The 11,237-nt window shown below is 36.0% G+C and overlaps 1 pseudogene; it reads left to right on the top strand.

Annotated features, from left to right (window-relative positions):
* Positions 1–4,569: 4,569 nt before the first annotated feature.
* Positions 4,570–5,474, top strand: LOC115833635 (annotated as a pseudogene).
* Positions 5,475–11,237: the final 5,763 nt, after the last annotated feature.

Raw genomic sequence — 11,237 nt, 5'->3', positions numbered from 1 at the left:
CCAAATCCTGTGAATGATTCATAAGAAGCACAATAATTCAAGAAGTTTCAGTGTGGAAGAGAAATAATAGAGTTAGCTATCATAATAATATTTCTCTTCCACAATGGGAGTCTTACTTTATGTTTTGAGAGTCCCCAGCTAAATTGGGGTTCCATATCAGAGTGGCTAGTAATCCTGTCCTAATGAGAAATGAAAATGAGCTTGTTGTGGGTGTTTCCAGTCTGTCTTTATGGGATATTTTTACCTGGTGAAAGGCTTAATGCCTAGTTGTCATGACCAGGGAATTCCTCACACAGGAAACTTTATACTGGCAGATGCCCCTGCAGCTTTTGTCTGACCTATGTCTAGTTGATGTCTACCAGACCAGCACTCTGGAGGCTGGGAGCCTGATCTTGTGTTCTCCCAAGCATTCCAGGGAAATCTCAGCCTGGGCCAGCCCCTGGTTCTTCAAGTGGATGATGCAAATTGAATACGTCACTGCAATAGAAAAAAAGTTCAATGATGTTTATTTAGCAATCAGGCAGGGAGAGTGCAATAAGTTGGGAGGACAGTCCTTCATCCCAGAGTCATGTAGGAATGAAGAATCAGGTAGAGGGAGGGTGAGAAAGCCTCGCATTTAGCAGTATACCTGAGGGAACAGGGTATGGGTTACTTTAAGTTCACCGGAAAAATGACTGAATGGTCCATTTAAAGAAAGCAACAGGAAAGCAGGGAGCGCAGTTGGCCAGGTGGGAGAGATGCCTCTAGTTTTTATCTCTGGCCACCAGCTTGAACCATTTGAACGTAGTGTAGAACTGGAAACTGTATCAAGGGTAACTGAGCTCGGCTTCTGGTATGAGAAAGTGGAATTTGTATTCAAAATGTATGCCAAGCCAGCATAATTCACTATACCTTGGGAGAAGATACAATGCATATGCAAGCAAAGTGCTACAGAAACATTAGGACATAGAAATTTCAACTTAAGCCTCTAGGAAGGCTTTTAGAGGTGGTAACATTTGTGTTGGAATAGACATCTGTGAAGGACATGAAAAAATGGATAAGGAATTGTCTATCAGCTTAATAAATGTTGAGTAGTCTTATTTTTTGTAGAGAGCAGGGTATGGCATAGGTAAAACCAGGTTATATATTCTTGGCTCTCATGCTAAGGACATTAAATTTTATATATATATGCTTAAGGAATGATGAGATGTTTCAAGTGGAAGAGTGAGGTCCAGGAGAAAGGCAGGTTTTCTCTTACAGTTAATTCAGAAGAGTTTGAAGGAAAAGAGTTGAGTTGAGTTGGGAAATTGTGAGAGCTGAAGTTTGAGATGGCTATGTGTAGTCACATTCAAAAAGTGCCAGAAACAGATTGGAATATTGGAATGTGGGGGCAGTGGGGGGAACAGTACTGCAAAATTCGAGGTCATAACAGAGGAAATGACTGATGCCAAGGAGATGAATGGAATGCCAAAGAAAGGGAGATAACAAGGAGCAGAAATAGATTAATAAGGACATAAAGAGATAAAGAAGAGTTCAAGAAATGCAGAGAGAAAAGGAAAAAAAATTGGAATGCCAGAGGCTAGGACCTCTTGGAATCTACTTTTAAGGGGCAGTAGCATGGATAAAGGAAGCTAATATTAAAAATTCTGAAAGGAAAACCAAGAGGCATTCTGTTTAAGAGTTAGCTATCATTACCAGGTCTTTGGGGACATTTGATAAAGTAGTTTTCCTGACTGTGCCAGCAAAAGGCATAGTTAAGCATGTTAAAAGTCTGAGTAGTAAAAAAGACTTGGAGAGAAACATGTAGACACTCCTACACAAAATTTTTTTTAAAAAAAAAAAGAAAAATTAAGAGAAAAAAACAATCAAAGATAATAGAAGAGTTTAGGAGAGTTCCTTTTCTTATTTCTTTGATGAGTGAATCTGAGCAGTTGTTAGTAGATGAAAAGATGAAATGAAAAGTTAAATGAAACAGGGAGAGACTAAAAATGCAAGCCAAAGATAGCTTAACACAGTGGCACAGTGGTTCTCAACTGGGAGTCATTTTTCACCTCCTCAACTGGACATTTTTTAATGTTTGGAGACATTTTTGGTTGTCATAACTGGGGGGAAAGTGTAGCTGGCATCTAATGGGTTATGCCAGAGATGCTCCTGAACACCTACAGCAGTCACATGACAGTCTGTTTCAACAAAGTAATTCAACCCCAAATGTCAATAATGCCAAAGGTGGGAAACTGGCTCAACTGACAAACCAATGCCTCATAGCAGATGAAAAGATTAGAATCATGAGCATATATTGAGGGAATTTCCAGTTGTAGCATAGTGTCAATGGCATGGGTTTTATATTCACATCTGAAACAGTATGTTGTAATGTGGCAAGAGCTGGCCTTGGAGTCAAATACCAGGGTTCAGATTCTAGTTTAATGGCTCTCCAGCTATGGAACTTCAGGGAAACTGCTTATCATCTCCGTATCTCTGACTTCTTATTGTAAGATAGAATTAGTAAGTGCATTTACCATGCAGTGTTATGGGAAGATTCAGTTACTATATATTAAGAGCTCAGAACAGTGCCTGACACTTTGATGCTTAGTAAATGTTAAATGTTATTTTTATTATCTGATTTCAAATCCCCACTGAGATGTCTGACCCTTACTAGCTGTCTGACCACAGATTACTAAACATGTCTAATCTTTGTTTTTCTCTTCTGCAGTTTAATAACCCCTTTTCCAAAGGCCTATTGTAAAGATCACTTGATAAAACATGTATACACAGTAGATGCTATCTAGCAGTGTCTGAACAAACGCAAGCTCTCTTTGCCCTTCATTTGTAAATTTTAAAATTGATTCGTCATTCACTATATTTAAATCTGCCTCAATGTTTAGCTTAATACATCACATTCATACAATAAACATTTTCGTTAGGTAGAGTTGATCATTTTATGTAATAAATACATGAACTTGAGCAAGGACACTTTAAGAAATGGGGGAACAAAATGAGTCACACATGGGATAAAGTGATTACATCATATTTCAGAATCCTGTTAATTATCGCCTTCTTGTATATTATAGACACTGATTTGTTGTTACTAATGCTTTAAACAATTATAATGAGTCATCTTTTTGTTTGCCATAGTTCCAGAGTTTACAATAATGTATATCCAAAATGTGGCTCAGTGGAATGCTTCTCTGAACATTCTTCCAATAGAGTACACAGTATGATTGTTTACTGTGGGGCTTCCCAGTGTGGATTGCAACTGCATTCATCTAAATGAGAGACTAGAGACAAAGGAAAGACTCTGGCTTCTTGTATGAAATAAATTAGCAGAAAAAGATGTTCACGTTCTCACATGGGACTAGAATTAGATCATTACTCTCTCAGGTCTCTTACCATGACTGTTGTCAACAGTTAATTGTCAGAACTAATATGGTTTCCTAAAACAGCACTTCTTTAAAGTTTTTCCAGTTCAACTGAACTAGATTTATACAGTAAGGGTATGTCTTTACAGGGTGAAAAACATAAGATGCAAATTTTTAGATATTTTCAAGAGCATGAGAGGTTTATAATCATTTTTACTTCTCTATCCAGAAATTTTTTTAAACTTCATTTTCCAGCATTAATTATAAAGATGTTTTAAGAAGATCATGGAGAACTCTAGCAGGGAGAATGTAAGTGGGCTGAAATCTAATTCTGATAGGCAAAGAAAATGAAAAATTTAGGTTCCACTCTTGGATAATCAACAGAAAATAGGATTTAGATAATTCAGGTAAGCCATAATATGTGTTTTAAGAAATTATTGGATAACTAATTGATGAACTCAGTTGGAACTATAGGCCAGTATAATATACATTCATCAGTATCTGTTTAGTAGGAATTGCCTAATTGTAAATGACTCCTGCAGGAGCACGAAGGTAAATTTCTATTAATACGGGGTGTTCAATGTATTAAGATCATATGTTGCAATCCAATTACTTTGATAGTAGAATGTCATGAGTTATTCTGCTTGAACTCTAAAGTTTTCTGTAAAGTAGGTATTTTTACATCTCCCATCTTTTTTAAGGTGTGGAATTAAAGCTCAGATAAAATAATTAGCCAAAAGTTAATCTGTATGACTTTACATCATGTAATAATAATCAAGCCGTGAATATCTCTTCAAAAGTTAAGAAGAATGTTGTATAATTGATGATGTGAGATGACCACAAGACAAGCAGATGTAAACACTTTTTGTCAACCTATGAGGCTTGTGGAGCTGGACTCTAGGTCATTCCTCTAGTCTTGTCATCATGAGTCAGCTCCTGGGTAAGCTCATTTCCTACTGTATAAAAGACAAGGACTATCCAAAAACTCAAGGGGTTCTAATTATACTGATTAAATTACTAAGCCTTATTTAGACACGTACCTAAGTTCTTTCCTATTATCCACCTATCCAGACATACTATTATGGCCTCTTCAAAATTTTTGCATTCAGCAAATGCACATTATATCTGAGATCTCAGAATCCCTTACCTTAAAAGTATTCTTAATTCAAATTCTGATTCCTTTCTATTTATCCTCCTTTAGAGTTGTTTCAGAACAAGTCTGCAGCTTGGAACCATGGATAAGGCCAATTCTTCAGTGGTGTCTGAATTTGTACTGTTGGGACTCTGTAGTTCTCAAAAACTCCAGCTTTTCTATTTTTTTTCTTCTCTGTGTTGTATATGGTCATTGTGCTGGGAAATCTTCTCATTATCCTCACAGTGACTTCTGATACCAGCCTGCACTCCCCTATGTACTTTCTCTTGAGAAACCTTTCCTTTGTTGACATTTGTCAGGCTTCTTTTGCTACCCCTAAAATGATTGCAGATTTTCTGAGTGAACACAAGACCATATCTTTCAGTGGCTGCATAGCCCAAATTTTCTTTATTCACCTTTTTACTGGAGGGGAGATGGTGCTACTTGTTTCAATGGCCTATGACAGGTATGTAGCCATATGCAAACCCTTATACTATGTGGTCATCATGAGCCAAAGGACATGCACTGTCTTGATAATGATCTCCTGGGCTGTGGGCTTGGTGCACACATTAAGCCAGTTATCATTTACTGTGAACCTGCCTTTTTGTGGACCTAATGTAGTAGACAGCTTTTTTTGTGATCTTCCTCAAGTGACCAAACTTTCCTGCCTGGACTCTTACATCATTGAAATATTAATTGTGGTCAATAGTGGAGTTCTTTCCCTAAGCACTTTCTCTCTCTTGGTCAGCTCCTACATCATTATTCTTGTTGCAGTTTGGCTCAAGTCTTCGGCTGCAATGGCGAAGGCATTTTCTATGCTGGCTTCCCATATTGCAGTAGTAATATTATTCTTTGGATGTTGCACCTTCATCTATGTGTGGCCCTTTACCATCTATCTTTTGGATAAATTTCTTGCCATATTTTACACTGTTTTCATCCCCATCCTAAACCCCATTATTTATACACTAAGAAATAGGGATATGAAGGCTGCCATAAGGAAAATGTGAACCATTACCTGAGGCCAAGGAGAATTTCTGAAATGTCACTAGTAGTGAGAACTTCCCTTCATTAAGACAAAAATCCTTCAAATTCCTCAGGTCAATACTGTGTTTAATATTTTAATGTATTTTTGTGGTGTATCTCAATTGTGGGGAAAGTAGTGAAGAAGATAATACAGAGAACACTTAATGAACATTAACAAATCTTTTTCTAGGTGTCAAGTGAAAGTTAAATATAAAAACATGGAAAAATATCTGTTTAGATTAGTGGTTCTAGAAATAAAATATGGGCACTAGATGGATAATATGTATGCATTTACTGCTTTTGTTACGGGTAAATGTAAATATCATGAAAAAAATCAACGAGAACCTAATTCTTTGGTGGGCCTACATTCAAACATTTGTCAGGTTTTATGAGTTTTCTTAACAACATGCCTAAAACTTCCATGTGGATGAATAGTATTTAAGAATCTGAAACTGAATCTTGCCAACTTCAGGAAATAGCCAATCTACAATTTAATATAACTGCTTAAGTTTAAGAGGAGATTATTAGGTTATGAGACTCCTCCCCCCACATCAATTATGCCTATCCCATACGGTTTTCAAATAGCTAGCAATGCTTTAAAATATGGAATGATACATACTCAGAAGCTTCCATTTTAAACCTGTCCTTTAAAAGGCTGTCTCTGATTGGCTAGATAACTCTAATTTCCTTTTAGATTATGAGTCGTAGAAAAGAGAGGAGAATCTAGAAAGCTGAACTATTTCAGCACCAAGATTTTCATTTGTGCCACTTTTCTTGTTCCTACAGTGCAGCTGCCAGTGGCTTATGTTCAGGCACCCAGTGGTACTCATCCTCCAGCAAGTTTTATTGCCAGCCTTGGCCTTAAATTCTCCGATTCCCATTTTCAGTTCATCTTCTGTGGACTAGCTCTGGTCCAGTGCAACCCAGAGAACCTCTCTCCATCCAGGGGGCCTCACCTCACTCATGTTCTATCCAAAGAGTTCTGAAACTCAGCGATGGGCAGGGCATCACCCTTCCACATTTATTTCTTCCTTGGTTTCTCTCCTTTAGGCCTATGGTATTTTTTTTCAAAGTAAACTAAAGGCTATTCAGATTCAGATTTAATCAGTTTTTACATGTACTCTTTTTTTTTTTACCATTACTGTATAGTATTATGAAATATCATTGCATAAACAGATTCATGTAGCCACGACGACCACAATAAGGACACAGACCTCTTCCATCACTTCAAAGAAACTTTCCTGTGCTGTCTCCCCTGTGATCTTAACCCTGGCAACCAATGATCTGCTCCCCATCACTCTATTTTATTTTTTCATTTCAAGAGTGTTGTAAAATTTCTCAGCTGTTCAAACGGCCTTTGTAATAATTTTTAGAAAATTTAGTGTGGTTGGATTTGTGAATCATTTTTGGTATCTTTTTTGTGTGTATGTGTCTGATTTAAGAAATCCTTCTCTCTGTCAAGATCATAAAGACATTTAGATTTCCTTCTGTAAATTAAAACATATTTTGCTTTTTATACTTAAGAATTTCATCCCTTTGTAATTCATTTTGTACATTTTGGGAGCTAGGAATCTATTTGTATATATTTGTAAATATGTAGAAATCAGACTTGGTATCATTTATTTAATAGTTCATTATTTCCCACAATTTGCAATACTATCTCTCTTATATTTTCAGCTTCAGTGTATGTATGGATTTGTTACTAGACTCTATTCTGTTTCATTAATGTATGTGTTTAGCCCTGCACCCATATTACACTGTTTTAATTTACTACAGTTTTAAAATAAATCGATGTCTGATAGATTAAGTTCTCTCATCTCTTATTTTTCACAGTGTCTTTGTTAGTTTATCCCTTTTATGTTCTGTAAACATTTTACAACCAGCTTGTCAGATTTCTTAAAATATTATTTCAGGATTTTGTTGTAATTGCATTGGATTCATGTGCTAATTGACATACAAAGATATTTATTACATTCATTGTATATCAACATATTTATTAACTTATAGAGAATTGACATCTTTTACAAATAAATGTTGAAAAAGAAAAAATATGTAAACAAAAAATTACAATTATTTACGTAAAAAATGTAACTTGCAAAACAACAAATACTCTAAGCTTATGTACAAATTTAAAGATGTGCATTTAGAGAAAATTATAAAACTTAACAAAAGGTAGTAATGAAGAGTGTATTAGTAAATAAAACTTAAATAAGTGAAGATAGACACTATATTAATAAATAGAAAAACAGTATTGTAAAAGATGTCAATTCTCTCTTAGGGTGTTTTTTTAGTGTTACTTTTTATTCTCCTTGTAGTAGCTAATTCCTATTACCAGTTGCTAATTCTTTATATTAAGTATTCTCTGTTCAAATTCCTCATGTGGGTTCTGTCTCCTGACTAGACTCTGACAGATACAAATACTTTTAAGTATTTTGAAGATATCGAAAAATCAGAAGCATTCAGAAGCATCTCATCAAATATGTTAATGAGAGAAATCAGGAGCTAGTTGAATAAAAAAAAGTAGCTTCATCGATTTATGCACTAAAGTGAAATTCATCTATGACATGCTTGAAAATATAAAAAGTGATAGGGCTGCGCACGGTGGCTCATGCCTGTAATCCCAGCACTTTGGGAGACCCAAGTGGGCAGATAACCTGAGGTCGGGAATTTGAGACCAGCCTGACCAACATAGAGAAAACCCCTCTCTACTAAAAATACAAAATTAGCTGGATGGACACAGGAAAGGGAACATCACACACCGGGGACTGTTGTGGGGTGCGGAAAGCGGGGAGGGATAGCATTAGGAGATATACCTAATGCTAAATGATGAGTTAATGGGTGCAGCACACCAACATGGCACATGTATACATATGTAACAAACCTGCATGTTGTGCACATGTACCCTAAAACTTAAAGTATAATAATAATAAAATTTTAAAAAAAATTAGCTGGGCGTGGTGGCACATGCCTATAGTCTCAGCTACTCGGGAGGCTGAGGCAGGAGAATCGCTTGAACCTGGGAGGCGGAGGTTGCAGTGAGCCGTGATGGCGCCATTGCACTCCAGCCTGGGCAACAAGAGCAAAACTCCGTATCAAAAAAAAAAAAAAAAAAAAAAAAAAAAAAAAAAAAAGATAGCATTTATAAAGTGAATGCTATCATTTGGTAAACTCAAATTTATTTCTTGACTTTTTAATAATCGCCATCCTGACTGGTGTGAGATGGTATTTCACTGTGGTTTTGATTTGCATTAGATGCTGGTGGTGAAACTGTGGAGAAATAGGAATGCTTTTACACTGTTGGTGGGAGTGTAAATTAGTTCAACCATCGTGGAGGACGGTGTGGCTATTCCTCAAGGATCTAGAGCCAGAAATATCATTTGACCCAGCAAACCCATTACTGGTTGTATACCCAAAGGAATATAAATCATTCTATTCTAAAGACACATGCACATGTATGTTTTTTGCAGCACTATTTCCACCAATTTTTCAAATTACTCTAGTTCCAATAAAAACGAGACATTCCTAATGCTAATAGCAATGAATTTCTAATTTAATTAATTCTTATTTAAGGGAAACTATTAACGGCACATAGCATTGTACTTCGGTTAGGATTGTGATATTATGTACTATAGAATCCCACCTTAAATTTTGTTTAAAATATAAAAAATAAAGCAACTATTAATATAACTTGGTAATCAACTTTTTAATACACACATTTCAAAGTAATAGGAGAGTATTAAAAATTCTTTTTTTTCTCTCTGGTTTACAGATCCTATAGACTTTCCCTGCAATGCTGACAAACTGACAGAGAAATACCTTTAACTGAATAAAATGGCAGAAGAAGTGAACATTTTAGTAAATGTGGAAATAACTCTAGTCAATTGAAAAAGTGTAAAGGAAAGTGTCTTGAGTTGGCTGTCAAAAACTGGGATTTGAACATTGATTACATTACTATTTTGTGACATTGAACAGATTACTTAGCTTTTGATCAAGTCACCAATCTCTTCAGTCTTTTAATTTTTAGCTATTTCTCTTAGAATAAAGAAAAGAAAAAAAAAAAAAAACCTTTTTGGTTCACACAGGCTCTGTATTATACGGCTTCCTCTTCACGATAACCCATACAATGAGTTAATTAACATATTTCTCCCCGGCTAAGCCAAACTCTACCTTATTAGGGGATTTGTTTATAGTAGATGAATATATTCCTAAATTGCTTTTGATAATCTGAATATTTTAAAAAGTAAGAAGGGATGCTACCAAACCCAGGGCAGACTTTTATTTGTTTCCTGAGATCTGACAATTTAAGCTACTTCTGCTATGCTTATGAACTAAGTTGATGAGCAGTCCTTCTGACAAGGAACAGTCCTTCAGACAGTACCCAGCTCAGAAGCTGTTCGAAGGAGCTGATGTGATGCCTCAGACTTTACAGAGAGACGGTGTCATGGCTAGTGGGGACAGTACCCCAAAAGGCCAACGGGATAAAAGATGAAGAAGCTTTAGTTCCATTGACTAAGTATAGACAACTGGCAATAGTATGAGTCAAGTTAGTCACAGGACAAGGAGGAAAGTATCAGAGGTACATTTTCCAGGAACACAGAGTATCAGAGTCCTCCAGGAAAAAACAGAGTAGGTGATTGCAAAGGCACTTCAGGGTGGTCTTTAGAGGAACTATAAAGGTGGGGTGTGGGTGGAATGGATCTGTCAGCAGAGCCAAGATCCAGTACTTCACCATAGGTGTTTTACTTTTTAAACAAATCTACATTTCATCATAAATACTTTTCCATGGAAAAGACCCTTGCCATATTATATGTTGTATTTGCAATATCTTGAAATTCAAATAGATTTAACCTCATATCGAGTACATGAAGGATATCATAAAACTACTAACATGTCAACAAAAAGTTGTAGAAAACCTCTCAACTTTGTCTTGTGGTGGAGTTCTCACCCTTAAAAAGTCACATTTCTTACTCCATAACTTTCTGAACATTTATAGTTTGTTCAGCTTTTTCAGACTCTTTTACTCTCTGTCATAATATTGTCCTGAGGGAACTTAATGGTCACGATAATCTATAGAACATCATATTAGTCACACATTGAAGGCATGCACTGATTAGACCTGTGAGTAGGAAGTGACATACAAGAAGGTTAGCAATAACCCTTAGATATTTTCAGAATTCTGCCAAATCATTTAGGTGCTGAGTCCAATACACTAGAGCAGGCTAGAGTATCCTCTCGTTACATAAAATACACATTATTTTGTTTTATATTCTTTACCACTGAGAAAGAGGCACAGTTCTTGCAAGATCATTGAATGTTATAGGCAGCATAAAAACTGCTTTGTAAATATTACTTTAGATCAATTTTAGGTTGATTCATGGGATTTCCAGTTTTCAGTGGGTACCAGTACTAATTCTGGTCTTCGGTGCAAACTGCCCAGCCATTCAGGCTATGTCAACCAGAAATCCAATGAAATGGAGATATCCATGATACATAAGGACATTGTTTAGATTATTTACAAAAGTCAATTAGATAAATAACAATACTTTTAGGATTCCAGAAAAAATAACTGCAAAAGACAACTGCTTACTGTTTAAAAAATAGATCTTAGTATGCTGTTGGGTCTTATCAGGGACTAAGTACCTGACCATTGATTTCCAAGTGTCTGCCTATGTGACAAGCACTGCTCATCATGAACTGTTATCAGATTTATTAAATCATAATTTCTAGCTGCCACGGCAGCAAGCCAT

The sequence above is a fragment of the Nomascus leucogenys genome, unplaced genomic scaffold, assembly GCF_006542625.1.
Source record: "Nomascus leucogenys isolate Asia unplaced genomic scaffold, Asia_NLE_v1 Super-Scaffold_361, whole genome shotgun sequence".
NCBI classification, from domain to species: Eukaryota; Metazoa; Chordata; class Mammalia; order Primates; family Hylobatidae; genus Nomascus; species Nomascus leucogenys.
Note: the sequence above shows the minus strand (reverse complement) of the source record. Positions and strands in the feature narration are given on the sequence as shown.